Source organism: Macaca nemestrina, chromosome 8 (assembly GCF_043159975.1).
Source record: "Macaca nemestrina isolate mMacNem1 chromosome 8, mMacNem.hap1, whole genome shotgun sequence".
NCBI lineage: Eukaryota > Metazoa > Chordata > Mammalia > Primates > Cercopithecidae > Macaca > Macaca nemestrina.
In genome coordinates, this window is record NC_092132.1 from 153,864,220 (window position 1) to 153,883,760 (window position 19,541).

Consider the following 19,541-nt stretch of genomic DNA (forward strand, 5'->3'; position numbering starts at 1 on the left):
CACATCACCAGCAGCGTCCTGGAAAGTTACTTCAAGGAACATCTGGTCCCTAATATTTTGTTTATGAACGTCATCGGTGGAGTGACATCATGTCATTTACTGACATGGCGTTTGATTAAGTTTAATCATACTAAGTTATTGCCACAATGAGGCCATACGAAGTCGCCAGTAAGTGTTTTGCTGAATTAATTAGCCAATGTGAAAAGTCACTGGGGAACATTGAATCTCATAGTGCTCTCAGCAAACCAGCAAATACAGTGACAGAGAAACACTGGGAATAGCACTGGGAACATAATAATAATGTAGGTGTCGGCTGTTTTTGCCACTGCTATTATTGCATGAAGCATCATGCTCATTAAACATATCTTACTTGTAAATATTTGTGTGTGATCCAAAATGTTTGCTTTGCTGTCGTTGTCTCCACTTGAGGAAACAGGCAGGGGCTTGCCCTGCCAATGTGGAAAAATTTCACCAAAAATCGATATTGACGCTCGGCACAGGTGAGCAGAGTGTGCGTCCAGTCAGGACAGGTTACGCCATGCGGACAAGCAGCTTGAAAATCTCAGTGATTTGAAGGAAAAAAACATTCTTTTTTGTTCTTGTCACGTGTACATAAAATTTGACCCAGGGGTTCTGCTCTGTGGTGTCCCCCAGGACCCAGGTGAGGGGCTCGGACACTGGACACACAGGTTTCTCGCAGGCTCAGAAGCTTCCACTTGGAGCTGATGTGCTGGTTTCTGTTTACGTTCCATCAGCTGGAGGAAGTCACACAGCAGATGCCAGAGGACCAGCATGGGAGGGCTGTTCTGCAACCAGGACACCTGCCGTGGTGCCCCACTTTCTCCAGGAAACAAGGACACCCGCACGGAGTGCCCGCGCGAGAGTCAGCAACCAGCCTCGGCTGTGGGGTTCCTGCAACGTGTGTTCCTGCCGGGGTTCTCCTTCCTGCCATTCCGAGCTACGGTGGGGATCATGCACCCCATACGTGGAGCCCAGGGACAGCGCAGCCCGGGGAGTGCCCCCCCAGCCAGGAAGTCTGACCTTCAGAGAACGGGGAAGACCATCTTCCACTTTACGCTGCCTGGGCGACTGTAAACGTGGATTCCACCGTCTCAGACAGTAGACGATTCCGAGTCTTACTGGGAGGAGCCTGTTGCTCATCTAGGTATGTGGCTGCTGTCGGCTTCCCGAAACGCTGCAAGGAAGGGCATTGCTTTGGCAGAACGTGTGGGGAGATGGGCTGGGAGGGGAGGCTTTCCTCTCCCCACACTGGGAATTCAGGTTCTAGCCCCAGGGTCCTGGTCGTGTCCAGCATCCCAGGAGCATGAGCGAGACGCTGTTGTGTCCACCGGCTATGTGCAGTCAGGGACCAGCTGCAGAGTGCACTGTGCATCATTTAGACTCTGCAGGCTCAAGTGAAAACCTAGCTCTGCCACTGCTCTCTGGATGACCTTGTCACCTCCCTCTCCTCCTTTGAAAAGTGTGGGAAATGCTGCTTTTCATCATTTCCAAGTCACCATGTATTGTGGCTTAAACAGCAGTGTTATTTTCTTTCTCAGTGACACATAACATATTGCCGTGTTTTTCAACAGATGCTGTCTTGGATGCAGTGAAGTCTGGCGATGGCTGTTTCAGAAGCCGTTAGGATGGTGAAGTGAGACAATGTGAACGGGGTGTTTTGTGAGGCTCGGTGCTGCATAAATGCTATAGCCATCATTTTAGAGCAAGAATTGCTTGAAATGTTTCTTTCTCTCAAATTTATGAAAAGATTAGAAAATAGTTCTAAAAATTAAAAATTGTTCTGGTCAGAGCGGCTTACATGATGGCAGCAAAAATGTGCACAGATTCATGGTCCCACCGCGTGCACTTGGTGTGGAGAGAACGAAATGTGGAGGCCGGTGATACCAAGAACACCCGGTGAGCCGCGCTGGGTGCAGCCTCCACGGCCGGCGAGCAGTGACACCGCAGTTTCCTCTCCTCCGGCGTCCACGCTTCCTGTGCCCACGTGCTGGAGGCTCACTCTTCACGCCCCCCTCTCAGTTACGTGTCTATGGGGCTGAGACGGGGAAGGAAGTCGGTGAAGCTGGTTGGATCTTCCCAGGGATGTTCTGTGTGCAAGGCTCGGGGGCAAGGACGGCTGGGGGGGTCAGACCGTCAGAGAAGCTGAGGGGTGGATGGAGCCTCACCATGCCTGAGTCCCTGTTTTCCAGCTGCAGGTGCTGACCCTCCAGAGCTTTGTTTGCCAGCCCCTTGCAGCTGTGATCTGGAGTCAGCCAGGCATTCCTCCTTTTCCAATAGATTTTATTAAGTGCTTGATGTGTGCCAAGCCAAGTGTCTGACTTACTGCAAGCCCGAGAAGCCATGCTGTTGCGGGAATTTCCTCCGCAAACCTGAAGGAATTGAACTTCAGGAATGGCTGGAACCCTGGAGAGAGAGAACCAGGTTTCTGGAGGAAAATCACTCCTTTTAAGGAAGCAGCATCCTGGACCCTCGAGGCCCTGGAGGAAGTGGGCAGCACAGCTAGGAGTCAGGTGTGGCTGGAGGACAGCCGTCGCACCTGCGAAATTCTGTCTGTGGTATGTGGTTCCTTCCTGGCGCTGGGAACCACCTGACACTTGCATTCTTCCCTTTTCCTTTCTATTCTCTTTCAAGTCATCCCCCTTGAGCCAGCCCTCCAGTCCAGGCCAAATCCCAGCCTGCCCTCGGTCCGCTGTTGTTGGGCCTGCACCCGAGCCATGAGCACACACAGTGATTGTGGCAGCAGAAGCTTCTTCTGGGCTCAGACTTAGGCTGATGCTGCGCGTCAGGACCTGCCGCAGTCTCGCTGGGCTTCCTGGGACTCACTGGTTGTGGGCTGGGATTGTAAAGCGTGGAATGACTCTGTAAGCTGGGCGTCATTCCTTGTGGTTTTCCAAGCTTGGTCTCTGATGTGACTCCAGGTCTTAGGAGACATGCTGAATATTTATTATGCTTACATCCAAGCAACATTAACCCTCAAGGTTGACCTAGCTCCCTGACCTTTTTTCTCAGAAGGAAGAGCACTGACGGGACATTTTTCCAGTATGGATTCCTCCCAACTCTGAGAAGTTGGAGACACACGGATTCCTCAGCCAGCTCCCATCTACGGACGTGCTGTAGTCACAAGGACTGTGACTAAGGCTCAGTCCCTGAGGAGCACCTTGGCATGGGCTGCTTTAGGCCGTACAGACCCAGTTTTATCCACTTTATGTGAAGAAAGCCAACAAGGGACATGGAGTGTGTTCTGCAGGTGTTAGCGGCTGCGGTGGCTGGTGCTCCGTGGGGATGACGGAGGGAAGGCTCCTCCCTCTGTGGGCCCCAATGTCTGTGCTGGAATCAGCTCTGCAGCTGTGTCCGGGGCAGCCAGAGACCACACACGGCAGGCTCACAGCTCTGTTCCATGAGAACTTTTTTTTTTTTTTTTTTTTTTTTTTTTTTTTTTTTTTTTTTTTGAGACGGAGTCTCGCTCTGTCTCCCAGGCTGGAGTGCAGTGGCCGGATCTCAGCTCACTGCAAGCTCCGCCTCCCGGGTCCACGCCATTCTCCTGCCTCAGCCTCCCGAGTAGCTGGGACTACAGGCGCCCACCACCTCACCCGGCTAGTTTTTTTTGTATTTTTTAGTAGAGACGGGGTTTCACTGTGTTAGCCAGGATGGTCTCGATCTCCTGACCTCATGATCCACCCGTCTCGGCCTCCCAAAGTGCTGGGATTACAGGCTTGAGCCACCGCGCCCGGCCATCCACGAGAACTTTGTACACAAAAGCAGATGGGCTGGGCTTGACCTCTGCATCATAATCTGCTGACCCCTGGGTAAGAGATTTTAAATATTTACTTAATTCTATTCAACGGAAGGGGTGATGTACTGAGGAGTGAATAATGGGAAAGACCTGATTCAGCTGTATCAGGAAGGACTGGTGTAAATTCAACTTATTAACTGAAATCACAATATTCAATGTATTATGCCTTTAGGGGTAAAAGTGGGTCACACATGAGCAGCATGCGCTTCACTGGCCAGGCAGGACACCTCGGCGTTTAGATAAACAGTTCCGACGCTTACCCAGGTTGGAGGCTGTTAGTAGTGAAGTGTCTGGAGTTCTGGATACTTTTCTGGCTTTGCTATATTTGTGTGAGTTTGTGCACAGTTAGAGGTTTGGGCTAAATTTGGGTAGAAATGGGTGGTTCACAGGATGCAAAAGTTCTGTGGACCCTTTTTTTTCCCCAGTTGATTAATGTTGTAAAGATTAGAATATTGTTACACAAAAATCTGGATTTTTAGTTTCTTTCACATTGGAATAGCTGCCAACATCGTGCCTGCATTCATCTCTCTAGGGTAACGCTGGCTGCAGTGGAGACGGCTGCCCCCCAGTGGGGCGTGTGTACTCAGCCCGCAGCCCCCGCCCTCCGGACTCCATTTGCCTCCTCTGTCAGGTTTGCACCTCATCATTGGCTTCTAATTTTGTGTCCCTGGACTGCAAGACCTACAAGTCTCCCAGCACAACCAGATTCTATGATTCTATTCAAAAAGAAGCCAGTGAGGCTAGCGTATCACCGTGTTGATGAATTCACAGGATTAACTCTGGGAGCTGGGGGCAGTTTGTATTCTTCCTCCAGATACTCTCTGCTTCTCCTGGCTGGAAAGGTTCTGCTATTCATCCCGTGGTCAGGCCCAGCCAATGGAACGGGAACCGAAGTAACTCTGCCCCTTACTGGCAGAAACTTTAAAAGCCGCACAACGTTCCTGCACCCTCCCCCTCTGCCACGAGCCTGGCAGTGCTCAGGATGGTACAATTATTTCACCTGGGCCTGAGGATACGGGAGCTACTCCCAGCCTGCAGTGGAACAGAAGCATGGACAGGTGATTAAGCTTTGCGTTTTCGAGCTACAGAGGTTTTGAGGTTGTTCGCTACCATGCTTTGTCCCTACAAACCCGGTCATGGAGAAGGCCAGTGGCAGAGCCTGAGCCACTCGCACATCTGTTCACCAGTATCCAGAATAACAATAGATTTTAAAAACATTCCTGAGAAAATTCTGGGAGTTGCATATTGGCCAGTCTTATTCTCTAAAGTTGCTCCTTCTAAAGGGTGGGATGACTGAAAATTTCAGAAAAGCAAACCATTGCTGAAAGGCAACATTATTTCTGTTGGCAGAAGGCGGCTTGAGCAATCTAGATTTTCCACGGTTCACCAATTACTTTTTGAGGAAATATGGCCATGAGATGAATCGAACATGATTCCTACCTTTAAGGAACTCAGAGAAGTGAATTAAAGGAAGTCACAGATCAGACAACCAACCACACAAAGTTTCTAGGAGCAAACTTTGTTACGTTCGGCAAGTCACTCTTACCCGCTGTTTTGCCTTCTGAGGTTTCAGTTACTCTCCGTCAATCACGGTCCAAAAACATTCAATGAAAAATTCCAGAAATAAACAATTCATACGTTTTAAATCGTGTTTCATTCTGAGTAGCGTGATGAAGTCTCATGCCATCCCATTCAGCCCCACCTGGGGTGTGACTCCTCCCTTTGTCCAGCAGACCCGCCCTGTCTACACCACCTGCCTGTCCAGCAGACCCGCCCTGTCTACACCACCTGCCTGTCCAGCAGACCCGCCCTGTCTACACCACCGGCCTGTCCAGCAGACCCGCCCTGTCTACACCACCTGCCTGTCCAGCAGACCCACCCTGTCTACACCACCTGCCTGTCCAGCAGACCTGCCCTGTCTACACCACCTGCCTGTCCAGCAACCCGCCCTGTCTACACCACCTGCCTGTCCAGCAGACCCACCCTGTCTACACCACCGGCCTGTCCAGCAGACCCGCCCTGTCTACACCACCTGCCTGTCCAGCAGACCCGCCCTGTCTACACCACCGGCCTGTCCAGCAGACCCGCCCTGTCTACACCACCTGCCTGTCCAGCAGACCCGCCCTGTCTACACCACCTGCCTGTCCAGCAGACCCGCCCTGTCTACACCACCTGCCTGTCCAGCAGACCCGCCCTGTCTACACCACCTGCCTGTCCAGCAGACCCGCCCTGTCTACACCACCTGCCTGTCCAGCAGACCCGCCCTGTCTACACCACCGGCCTGTCCAGCAGACCCGCCCTGTCTACACCACCTGCCTGTCCAGCAGACCCGCCCTGTCTACACCACCGGCCTGTCCAGCAGACCCGCCCTGTCTACACCACCTGCCTGTCCAGCAGACCCGCCCTGTCTACACCACCTGCCTGTCCAGCAGACCTGCCCTGTCTACACCACCTGCCTGTCCAGCAGACCCGCCCTGTCTACACCACCTGCCTGTCCAGCAGACCCGCCCTGTCTACACCACCGGCCTGTTAGCCACTTAGTGGCCCTCTTGGTCGTCAGATCCCTTGTTTTCAAGGAACCCTCGTTTTACTTAATAATGGCCCCAGAGGGCCAGAGTGGTGGTGCTGTAATTCAGAAATAGGAAAGAGATGCTGCAAAGTGAGTCCTTTAAGTAAACAGGTGAAAGTTCTTGACTTACTAAGGAGAAAATCCTGCGCTGAGGTTCCTAATGTCTATGGTAAGAATGAATCTTCTATGCACGAGCTTGTGAGGAAGGAAAAAGAAATGCATCCAGGTTTTGCTGTCACACCTCAGAGTGCAAAAGGTACAGCCACAGTGCACAGTAAGTGCTTGGTTCGGATAAAAAGGCCATTGGGGGTGGAGGGGAGGACAGGAAAAGAATCACGTTCTGATTGATGGCAACTGGGCTTGGTACCATCTGTCGTTTCAGGCATCTGCTGGGGGTCTTGGAAGGTGTCCTCCTCAGATAGAGGGGGACTATGAGCTCTCTCAGTATCCACAATAACAATAGATTTTTGAAACATTCCTGAGAAAATTCTGGGAGTTGCATATTGGCCAGTCTTATTCTCTAACATTGTTCCTTCTAGAGGGTGGGATGACTGTATTACTCGTTCCTTCTAGAGGGTGGGATCACTTTATTACTTGTACTAATCTTAATTCTTTTTTATTCTTCTATGAGAATCTTCAGTTTAAATATTACATTGTCACTAGTTCACTTTCAATGTTCTACTAGTTCTTCATGTGTCACTTATAGACTCTATTCCTCTTTTCATTGCATTGTTCATGTGATAATTCCATGGCCTGAAAGGGTTACTGTATCTCCTGAAAGTATTCCACTGAAGCTGTGGGGTTTGCAGGAGGAGGCGTCAAGTGTGCCTGCCAACCCTGAGAAATAGCTCCTTGCCTGTGTTCAGGACACCGGACCACAGGTCTGGCCTCTGCCCTATTTTAGCCTAAAATTAGAAGAGGAGCTTTACCTCCCTGGTAGTTTTTTCCTCTCATCTACAGAAGAAGAGACTTGAAACACAGTGTGGATGCTTTCCAAGGTTCTTTCTGACTCTAGGTTTCTACCGTACTTTACGGCAAAGGCTGACATTGTTGTGGAAAGTCACAACTTTGGGACTTTCATGACTGTATTTTCTTTCCACATTTCTTTGAGCGAACGGTGGAATGTTGGCAGGAAGTCCATTTACAAAGTCAGGGAAAACTCACCAAGTCTTAGCAGAAATTGTAACCTGGATTCATTCTCATTCTCCTAATAAGACGGTGTCAGTGAGTGATGAGTGTCGAGTAACAAACGAGAATGACTAAACAGGAGGCAGTACCAGCTGTCCAAGGCAGCACAAATTGGGTAGTTTGAGGCATGTGCTTGGAATGCAGGAACGATGCCTGCCTTAGGAGCCGACGAGGCAGGTGGCAGCATGAACACTGTTACCACGATGTATGGATGGCAAGAAACACGCACTCAGCACCTGAGTCAGGAACTACAACCATTGCATGAGACGGTTGCACCCAGCCCAGTCGTGATAATCCTCACAGCCAACTGGGACGCAGGCGGAACAGCAGGAGATGACTCCGTCAGCACTTGTGCATAAAACTGTGGCTCTATAAGGGTGCACAAGGGGTCAGGTGGCCTCTGACAATCAGATTTGGCAAAAACTCACAATGTCACAAAAGACTTTTTAGATGCTCAGGGAAGGCAATGGGCTTCTTCCCTTCCTCTTAATGTAGATCACCTTGGAGCTGTGGTACGCTGCGCTTGCCTGTGTGCATTGTGGGACATGGTATAGGGTAGAGGCTGAAGTCCACTTGCCCCATTGGCACAGGGGTTTTTCCCAATCTGTGAAGAAACTTTTAAAGCTATTCATAGTGAGTGTATTTGATTTAAGATAAGCAGAATAAAAATTCTATGATCTTTCAAAGTTTTCAAACCTGCAGGATTCTTGGAAGCTGGGAGAGACAGTGCATTTTTGAATCTCAACTAAGTAGCAAAACCCAAAACATCATTAATAAAACCAAGTGACTAAAGACCCTAAACTATATTCGGATGAGGTTAAACCAAAAGCCTCCAGACTGCATGATGCTGGTGTCTGTGTAGGAGGAAGCAGAGGCTCACACGGAGCACCAGGAAGCGTCCACGACCCCAGATGTGCAGGAGTCACCACGGGGAAGCGTCCACGACCCCAGACGTGCAGGAGTCGCCACGGGGAAGCGTCCATGACCCCAGACGTGCAGGAGTCGCCACGGGGAAGCGTCCAGGACCCCAGACGTGCAGGAGTCGCCATGGGGAAGCGTCCACGACCCCAGACGTGCAGGAGTCTCCACGGGGAAGCGTCCAGGACCCCAGACGTGCAGGAGTTGTTACAGAGAAGCACAGCAGCCCAGGCCAAGAGCTGTGACTGACACAGGTGGGGTTTACTCGTCCAGTATTTGATGAGTCAAAAAGGACTGAGGGACTGGGGTCTCTGACTCCTGGGAACCCTTGATTCTGATAAGCCAGGCTCCTTTCTATGAATGAAAAAAAATTATTGGGAGTAGGCTGGACACAGCGGTTCATGCCTTTAATCTCAGCACTTTGTGAGGCTGAGGCGGATGGATCAGTTGAGGTCAGTTCAAGACCAGCCTAACCAACATGGTGAAACCTTGTCTCTACTAAAAATACAAAAATTAGCCAGGTGTGGTGGCCCATGCCTGTAATCCCAGCTACCTGGGAGGCTGAGGCAGGAGAATCACTCAAACTGGAGGGGAGGAGGCTGCGGTGAGCTAAGATTGTGCAGCTGCCGTCCAGCCTGGGCAACAGAGTGAGGCCCTGTCTCAAAAATATATATATATACACATATATATGTGTGTGTGTATATATGTGTATGTGTGTGTATATATGTGTGTGTGTATATACGTGTGTGTGTATATATATGTGTATGTGTGTGTATATATATGTGTATGTGTGTATATATGTGTGTGTATATATGTGTATGTGTATATATATGTGTATGTGTGTATATATATGTGTGTGTGTATATATATGTGTGTGTGTATATGTGTATGTGTGTGTATATATGTGTGTGTGTATATATATGTGTGTGTGTATATATATGTGTATGTGTATATATGTGTGTGTGTGTATATGTGTGTGTATATATGTGTGTGTTATATATATGTGTGTGTGTATATATGTGTGTGTGTATATGTATGTGTGTGTGTATATAGTGTGTGTGTATATATGTGTGTGTGTTATATATATGTGTGTGTGTGTATATATGTGTGTGTGTGTGTATATGTATATATGTGTGTGTGTGTGTATATGTATATATGTGTGTGTGTATATATATGTGTGTGTGTGTGTGTGTGTATATATATATGAGGTAAAACAAAAAATGAAGGGCAGGGCAATGAAGACCAAGTGAAGAGAAGGTCTAGATAAAAGTGGAGGAAGGGAAGAGAGTCAAGAAGTCTCAGAAATCAGACTTCCATATGTTTTAACATCACGTAAAAGCAACCAAAGAGGGACTTCGTAAAGTTTTAAAAATCTACATCGAATCCCACTTTTTCTAAAACTTCAGGATATCCAATTTTACATATAAATTAACATTAGAAAAGTACTGAAGGTAAATCCCACACAAAAGTAATATTAGAGAATAGAGAGTAGAGGGCAGAATGAAATGCCTACAGACAATGAAAATGCCCCACAAGAAGTTCACCCACAGCAGGGCAAATGTGCAACCTCTGAGTTCACGACGAGCTGAGATACACTAAGGAAATGGCCCAAAACTATAAAGAGTAACACAAATCAGAATTAGAACACTGTGAGGCAACAAAACTGAGATAGAATTGTGGCATACAAGAAAAAAATCATTTCTGAAATGAAGACTAAACTAGAAGGAAAATAAGAGCAAATAAGGAGGAATAGAAGGTGTGAATAAGAAAAGATTTAAAAAATAAAAAAGAAATGACAAAGATTTAAAAAATTCAACAGAGAGTGACACAGTAAAAATAGGTACAGAAGATTCAACACAAGCATAATGGGAGATGCTGAGGGCGAAAAGCAAAGCCAGGGCCCCAAGCCGAGGCCCCGACGTGCAGGCTGAGAAGGTGCTCCGCAGAGGGAGAAGATTTAAAGATTTAAAGGACGAAAAGCTCATCCTTTACCGTAGACTACTGCTCCAGGCGACTTACACCAAGACACATTCTAATCCATTAACTGGGCTTTAAAGAGCGAGAAGCCATGTGGGTGTAGGTAACCGAACAGGGAAATAAAATAACTAACTTTCTAACTTTATAAAAGAAGAAAATAGAGTAACATTTTTTAAAATTTATTTATTATTATTATACTTTAAGTTGTAGGGTACATGTGCATAACGTGCAGGTTTGTTACATATGTATTTTACAATACCTACGAGAATAAAATAAGCCAAGATTTTACATACGTATAGCAAACTGACTTTCAGGTATAAAGGGAACAGAAAAACTGTTATCAACGTACAGTAATTCGGGAAATATTATTCCCATGAACACATTTTGAGGAATCTTCAATAACTCATAACTCATTTCAAGACAACCAAAATAATGAGAGACACATCAACTTAAGTATTGGTGGTGAAAATTGAAGGTATAGTTACTTCTAAAACTAAGACAAATGAGGACTGAAAGAAAGAGAACATCATATGTGTTCTATGTGCTCTGACAATGTGACAAACTACAATGATAAAAAGTGGGGGATGGTGGGCGCGGTGGCTCACACCTGTAATCCCAGCACTTTGGGAAGCTGAGGCAGGTGGATCACCTGAGGCCGGGAGTTCAAGACCAGCCTGGCCAACACGGTGAAGCCCCGTCTCTATTAAAAACACAAAAATTAGCCGGGCGAGGTGGCAGGCGCCTGTAGTCCCAGCTACTCGGGAGGCTGGGGCAGGAGAATGGTGTGAACCCGGGAGGCAGAGCTTACAGTGAGCCAAGATCGCGCCACTCACTCCAGCCTGGGCCACAGAGCGAGACTCCATATCCAAAAAAAAAAAAGGGAAAGAAAAAACATCCACAAGGGAACAATCACCCAATTACCGCGGGAGTCAGTGGTCACTGGGATGGGACCTTGGAGGGGCAGCTGGAGTCACTGCCGGTGTTATCCTTACAAGAAATCCTTAAACTTTTGTGTGTTATTTTGTACCTGTGATTTATTCACAATTAAAGAGTTTTGAAAACCTAAAAGATAGTTGAGTTCAAGAGAAGATCAGTGCTGCAATGGATCAGCATCCGACCAGATGGAAGGTGGGAGATTTGGAATTGACGTGGGATCTACAACACTGCAGCCGAGTTCACTTGGACCAATGACTGTTCCTCTTTCTCTGTCAGGACTTGAGACACATTTTCCTTGAAGTTTCCTTTTGCCTTTAAAATTGAATATGTCATTCTCTGTGGTCGGCACGGGCTGGGATGTGGCTGCTGTGGGCCTTAGCAGGAAGGAATGTATGTTGGCCCAGCCTTGAGCCAAAAGCCAGCATCTGTGGGTGGACAGAGGGTGAGATGGGAGGGCTGTAGTGAGCTGCAGCAGAGAGCAACCTCAGAGCAAAGTCAGACGAGGGTCAAGAGCTGCCAGATCAGCAAGGAGAAGACAGGCGGCAAGCCGACTTCCTGGGAGCAAAACTCCCTCCTCTCGCCCCTTGCACCCACTGTCAAAGGTCTTTGAAGCCAGAATGCTTTCAAGAATTTTACCTTCATTGTTTTTTGATTTTTTGCTTATGGTCATTCTTGCAGGAGTAAGGTGATATCGCACTGTGGTTTCGATTTGCATTTCCCTGATTATTAGCAATGTTGAGCATTTTTTCATACGTTTGTTGGCCATTTGTATAGCTTCTTTTGAGAACTATCAATTCATGTCCTTAACCTACTTTTTGATGGGATTGTTTGTTTTTTTTTCTTGCTAATTTGTTTGAGTTTGTTGTCGATTCTGGATAGTAGATGTTGGCACAGATGCAGTGAAAAGGGAACACTTCTACACTGGTGGTAGGAATATAAACTAGTACAACCACTATGGAAAACAGTGTGAAGATCCGTTAAAGAACCAAAAGTAGAACTACCATTTGACCCAGCAATTGCACTCCTCAGTATCTACCCAGAAGAAAAGAAGCCATATGAAAAAGATGCTTGCACACACATGTTTACAGCAGCACAATTCGCAATTGCAAAAATATGAAACCGATCCAAATGCCCATCAATCAATGAATGGATGAAGAAACTGTGGTATATATACACTATGGAATACTAATCAGTCAAAAAAGGAACAAAATAACGGTATTCATAGCAACCTGGATGGAGGTGGAGACCGTTATTTTAAGCGAAGTAACTCAGGAATGGAAAACCAAATATCATATGTTCTCACTCGTAAGTGGGAGCTAAACTATGAGGCTGCAAAGGTATAAGAATAACACAATGGACTTTGGGGACTCAGGGGGAAAGGGTGGGAGGGCGGTGAGGGATAAAACACTACTAATTGGGTTCAGTGTGTATTGCTCGGGTGATGGGTGCACCAGAATTTCATAAACCACCACTAAAGAACTGAATCATGCAACCAAATACCACCTGTTCCCTGAAAACCTATGGAAATAAAAAAATTTTAAAAAAGAACTTTCAAATAGCTTACAATGTTACGTATTGTGCTGGTCAAATGTAGAGCGACTTGACGTGTGCATTGTAATCAGCATCTCCTGAGTCCGGCTTCTTTCACTGTTACTGAACGGCCTCCCTCCTTCTCAGTGTTGACAGGCGGAGCGGCCTTTGCCTGACAGGGATGCTTGTTTGTGGATTTGTGGACTCGGGCTGCTTTCTGGTGCTTCCAATGCCTTCTAAAGGTTGCCTCAAGGAATCAACATGTTTTTGACAATTGTTCTTCATGAGACCTCAGTCATCTGACAGAAGCAAACAATGCCAAGATTCACTTGGAAAGTTGTTTCCGTAAGAGAACTGGCTGATCTGCAGATGGACCCAGGTAGCCTCCGTGCCTCTAGCTGTGAGCAAATCCCACTTCACCATTGTGAAATATGAAGTGATTCACCTGCTTTCAGTGCATTCACATGGATACCTCATTTCAGGAGACTGGAAGTCAGCTCTTTCCCCAGCCCCAGCCCCAGCCAACCACCCACACCACACGGTAACTGAGGTGCAGGCCTTACATGACGTAGTGTATTAAAAGCACGATTTTTAACGGGACTCAGTCTCAAACAGGTTGGCAAGGGATTTGGCAGCAACTGTGAATAATTTGCAGAAGGTTTCTCCTGGAACACTCACTTTTATTAATTTGCCAACTTCCCTAATTTAAACAGTGACTCATGTTTCATACAAATTTCTTCCTAGGACATAATTATTCTGACATTGAATACTCTGTGTATGGGAGGTGATCTGGATGTGAAAATAGCATTTTTTTTTTTCAAAAAGTCAACCTTTGTTTCACCGAAAGTATAAAAGCTACTGCAAGTAGATTTATTCAAATAGAAAGCAAATGAGACGGCATCCCTGCTGTGAATGCATCACAGCCTGTGCTCACTGGAAACAGGGAAAGAAAGCTGGGCCCTAGGTTTTTGAGTAGAAAAGTCTCTAGTTCTTTGTTTTCAGGGCTATGAATACCTTAACTCCAGGTTTGACTGACTAGCTTGGTTGGTTGCTGGAGAAAGGCTCTGAAAAGAATCATCTGTGTCCCAGCGTGGTGGCTCACACCTGTAATCCCAGCATTGTGTGTGTGCGTGTGTGTGTGTGTATATATATATATACACACACACACACACACACATATAAATTAGTTGGGCGTAGTGGTGTGTGCCTGTGGTCCCAGCTACTTGGGAGGCTGAGGTGGGAGGATTGCTTGGCAGTAAGCTATGAGCTGTGCCACTGCACTCCAGCCTGGACTGCAGAGTGAGATTCTGTCTCAAAGAAAAAGAAATTACTTGCATAGCTTCATAGGTGCAACTAGAAACCTATGGAGACACCTCAATTACCTTCCAATCGTAAGTATTTACTTTCAGCAGGATAATGAACATATTTTACCTACTATTAAAATACTCTGAGTGTAAGTCCAACCTAGTTCACTAATTAAAATATTCAACAGTAGAGCAGCCAAAAAACTAGTCAAATAAGGCATCTCAAGGGTGGCATTTTGACAAGTCTACCAGGGAAGTGATACTGAGAATTCTAATTCCAATTTGTTTTCAAAAAAAAAAAAAAAAAAGAATTCTCTCTTTTGTGGTATGGATTCCAGAACAACGTAGAGCAGTATTTTCCAAACCTGGTAACTCTGAAAGTTGTCAGAATCAAAATGGAATCACTTTTGTTAAAAGCAAAAACAAAAACAAAAACGAAACAAAGCCTGGCAACTGCAGCAGGGAAGGCCATGGAGAGACACCCTGAAGCTTGTACCCCCAACAGTAAAACTGTCACAGGAGCCTGCAGAACCCACGCTGGCTCACAGGACGTCACCACCTTATACAAAACACACGTCCTTGAGGACATCTGCCCAGCAACTGCCCGTCCAACCTCGGACTGACGTCACCCTTGGTGCTGATCCTAGGATCCATAGCCCAGGATAATCCTCTCAAGAACCCCTTTTGTGTGCATGTTTCAGGACATTCTCAGATTGTGATGCTGTGGCTGTTCCCAACCCAGCAGAGGACCTGTGTTTAGAGGACCTGTGTTTGGTCACTGTTCACTGTTCAGATAGTCTCTCAATGAGAAATTTCTATTATATATATTTTTAAAAACGTAACATTAGAACTGTTAACAGTCAAACAGGATTTTTCAGATAAGCCTTTTCTGAGCGTAACTTACCTTCTGAGAAGCAGTGGCTCAGCCGGGCAACTTTAGTCTTGTAAAGCAACAGACTGGACGCAGACGCAGGTGGGCTGCTCCTCACACAGGAGCCCCGCGGGTCTTTCGTTGTTCTGAGGGTCTCACCTTAGCAAGCAGAGCATCCTGAAACATGAGGGGTAAAATTGCTCCTTCATTCTCTGGAATTTACACACAAAGGAAAAGGGAGCGTGGATGCAGGACAGTGAAGTGTGTCCGTGAGCCCTGGGCTGACTGTGCAGAGATAAAGAATCTCTCAATGCTACTGACTAGTCTCCGTGCACTGAGAGTAATAATGAAAAAGCTCATTTTCTGGACAGTGCAAAAGTATGTGGGAGGAAAATAATAACCAAATTAAAAGGAGACCAAAGCAATTCAACCCGAAGTGGCCCATGCTACAGTGGCCATTAGATCAAGCCTTTGTGCTGCTCACTTTGTGAATAAAGCAAAAAAAAAGAAGAAGAAGAAGAAGAAAAAAAGAAAAGGGCCCAAGGGCCCAACATGCAAATACCAGGAGTAGTTTTGAGGAAGCAGGCTGTGTAGTTACTGCTGAGGGCAGCTGAGGATGACAGTCAGAAGGCTTCTGGCCAAGCATCTGTCCTCTCCTGTCACGGGCATTTGCATTTTTAACCAGAAGGGATGTTCGTAATAAGACATAAATACAGACAAATCCCTCTGCCACGTATTCTGTTTAAGAATAGGGTCTTTTCAGAAATTTAAAATAAAAATGTTTCTGCAAAGAACCTCTCCTTACACAGAAAGCTCACCCGTAGTGTCTTAAATTATGACAATGAGAATACCAGCTTTCTCTGTGGGTCATTTTATCATCTGTGTGGTCCTTTCTTATTACAGGACAGCAAACCATCCTTGCAGCAGCCCACAAAGATAGAAGTGACAGGTTCTTATTATTCCCAGAAAACAGACAGGGAGAGGATTCACCCAAGAACACCGAGTTTGGGAATGACAGAGCGTGGGTTTGCACCAGCATCTCTGACTACTGGTCTTCACTCCTTCCAGAAGGCCCCGTTGGCTGAAGAGCAGGCATGTTACAAAGCCAGAAGAGGCCGGGAGGGCCTTGCCTGAGCCGTGAAGACACAGTCTGTCTCCAGCAGACATCGCAGTTGCAGGAGGGACGGGAGACCTAGGACGCGGAACATTCCGACAGAGGTCAATTCTGCACTCAATTCTGACCGCTTTGCCTTGAACACACACCTTCTGCTGACGGGTACAACGGAGAGGACTTCCCAATCTGTAAAAAACAATTTTTACTTAAACTTTGAAATTTAGCTGGGCTAACAATTTTAAAGAAAACCCTCGCCGATTGTGGACATTGTTTCTGCATACAAACGGAACTTTTGTGTGGGGTTCAGCTCTTCCTCTGCCGTCGGATGTCCTCTCCAGCCGAGGACATGGTGCCAGCAGCATGCGGGCTTGAAGTGGCTGCATCACAGGCGCTTGTTAGCCATGGTTGGTGCTCCTTTAAAATCGCCACTGTTGCTTGTCAGCACCTCCTCTTTGGCCATCTTCAAGCGGTTATTACCTCGACACGGAGTAAGTAAGAGCGTCTGTCAGTCACGAGAAACAAAGCAGCAAGCATGTTTGTCGGTGTGTGCTGAATGGTGTCTTATTTTGTTGTGCTTTTTTTCTACATGGTATATTAGTATCACTTTTATCCTACTGCGAATCCTACATATGCAGTTGTGATTCCTCACCCTTCCCTTACTAAGTTCTGAAGTTCCTGCCACAGTTTAGCAGCAGAAACCTGCAGCATGAATTCGTCTCTGGAAGGTGTTATGTTTTCATAGAGATAAAAATTTAAGTGAAAAATAGCAAGCACATTAATGAAAGTGCTAGTACCTACACGGAAGTCTTATAAAAGTAAAATAATTTTAAATTGCTACAAAGCATTTAAATTTATTCACATAATTAGCTGTCTTATTTACATGTGCATTTATGAGCTTCTCCATTTCTTTATGGGTGTAGATGGCACATAATTACGAACCAGTCAATTATTAATTCACTATGATGTTTCCTGCAGTTCATTATGCTGAGAAATGCTTTCTTAAATATTGTTCTAGTCAATCCAGCCCATTATTATCGGGTCAGAATAAACGTTACCCATTGTTAAAGATATTCTTCACAGCAGAAAATCTGTTCTTTAACTCCTTATTGGTAAAATACACACAAAAAGTCACCATTTTGATATGTGGAATTCAGTGGCATTTTGTACCTTCATGATGTTGTGCAATCTTCACTACTATCTATTCCAGAATTTCCAAGAGAAAACTCTGAACCCTTTCATGGTCACTCCCTACCCTTCCCCGGCCCTGGTCACCCAGGGTTGCTTTCTTTCACTATGGATTTCCCATTCTGGACATTTCATATGAATGAAATTGTGTAGCATGTGGTCTTTTGTGTCTGGCTTCTTTGACTTAACATGACGTTTTCATGGTTCATCCACGTTGTAGCCTGTGCCAGAACATTACATTAACCTTGAAATGAAATTGTCCAGACATATGGAGAGCCTTTCTGCCTATCTACCTACCTACCATACCTTCTACCTACCTGCCTACCTAGCTAGCTACCTACCTACCTGCCTACCTGCCTACCTGCCTATCTACCTATCTACCTACTTACCTACCTGCCCCTCTACCTGCATACCTATCTAGCCACCTATCTACTTGCCTACTTACCTCCTGCCTATAAAGCTGCCTACCTACTTACCTACCTATCTACCTACCTGCTTATCTACCTACCTATCCATCTACCTACCTATCATACTGTCTACCTACCTGTCTGCTGTCTACCTACCTACCTATCTACCATCCCTATTTACCTACCTGCCTACCTATCTACCTACCTACCTACCTCCTACCTACCTAACTACCAGCTTATCTGCCTACCTACCTGCCTATCTACCTACCTAGCTACCAACCTATTTACCTACCTACCTGCCTGTCTACCCACCTATCTACCTATTTGCCTATTTACCTACCTACCTCCCTATCTAGCTACCTACCATACCTACCATGCCTACCTATCTGCTGCCTGCCTATCTACCTGCCTGCCTACCTGCCTACGTATCTACCTACTTACTTGCCTGTCCATCTACCTACCTACTCACCTACCAGCCTACTTACCTGACTACCTACCTATCTACTACTTACCTACCTGCCTATCTACCTACCTGTCTACCTGCCTAGCTACCTACATACTTGCCTGTCTACCCACCCTCCTACCTACCTACCTGCTTATCTACTTACCTGCCTGCCTACCTACCCACCTGCCTACCTATCTGCCTATGTATCTAGTTACCTATCTGTCTACCTACCTGTCTACCTGCCTATCTACCTACTTACCTGCCCATCTACCTGCCTACATATCTAGCCACCTACCTATCTATCCACCTACCTACCTACCTGCTCATCTATTTGCCTATCTATCTACTTATCTACCTACCTGCCTACCTACCTGCCTACCTACCTACCTACCTGCCTACCTGCCTGCCTACCTACCTGCCTACCTACCTATCTACCTACCTACCTGCCTACCTGCCTGCCTACCTACCTATCTACCTACCTACCTGCCTACCTACCTGCCTACCTACCTATCTACCTACCTACCTGTCTACCTGCCTGCCTACCTACCTGCCTGCCTATCTATTTCTCTATCTACCTACTTATCTACCTACCTGCCTGCCTGCCTACCTGCTTACCTGCCTGCCTACCAATCTAGCCACCTACCTGTGTACCCACCTACATACCTACCTATCTACCTACCTGTCTACCTGCCTATCTATCTACCTTTCTACCTAGTTATCTACCTACCTACCTGCCTGCCTGTCTACCTGCCTACCTATCTAACTATCTTCCTATCTACTCACCAACCTACCTGTCACCTGCTAGGCCCCAAGCATTAGGAGTAACACTGATCGGAATGCGTCAGTGACCAACAGGGAAGGACCCTGGCTATCGGTCACGTTCACTGCCCTGCTCAGGCACAGCTGTGCATCAGCCCCGTCGAGGCTGCAGATGCTTTAGTTTGGGTTAAATATATGTACACACACACACACACACACACACACACACACACACACACGGCTCCATTACCTTTAAGAAAAATAAAAATGGGATCATTCTACAATACTGTTTAGACTTAAAAGAAACTATACCTAGAGGTCCTGGAAGTCTTTTTATATCAATGCATAAATATCTACTTTATTCTTTGTGATAGCCACATTATATTCCATGTTACGGCAGTATCATAGTTGATTCAGCCAATGTTCTTTTTGTAGACATTTCCAATTGATTGAGGGGTTACTATTCTGTAACCTCATTTATAGCAACTATTTCTTAGTGGAAAATAATTTATGTTTATTTTTAA

At 46.3% G+C, this 19,541-nt stretch overlaps 1 long non-coding RNA gene across 3 annotated transcripts in view; it reads left to right on the top strand.

Moving 5' to 3' along the window:
- The first annotated feature begins 3,755 nt into the window (after positions 1–3,755).
- The window catches only part of LOC105491910 (uncharacterized), a 45,376-nt gene continuing 29,590 nt past the window's right edge, over positions 3,756–19,541 (top strand). The window contains exons 1-2 of one of the 3 annotated variants that reach the window (XR_011607326.1): positions 3,756–3,827; positions 16,011–16,709. This is a non-coding gene — a long non-coding RNA (uncharacterized lncRNA). Of the gene's footprint in view, positions 3,828–6,277; positions 6,640–15,622; positions 16,710–19,541 lie in introns of those variants that run through there. The other 2 variants (XR_011607327.1, XR_003020437.2) reach the window with 2 other exon arrangements.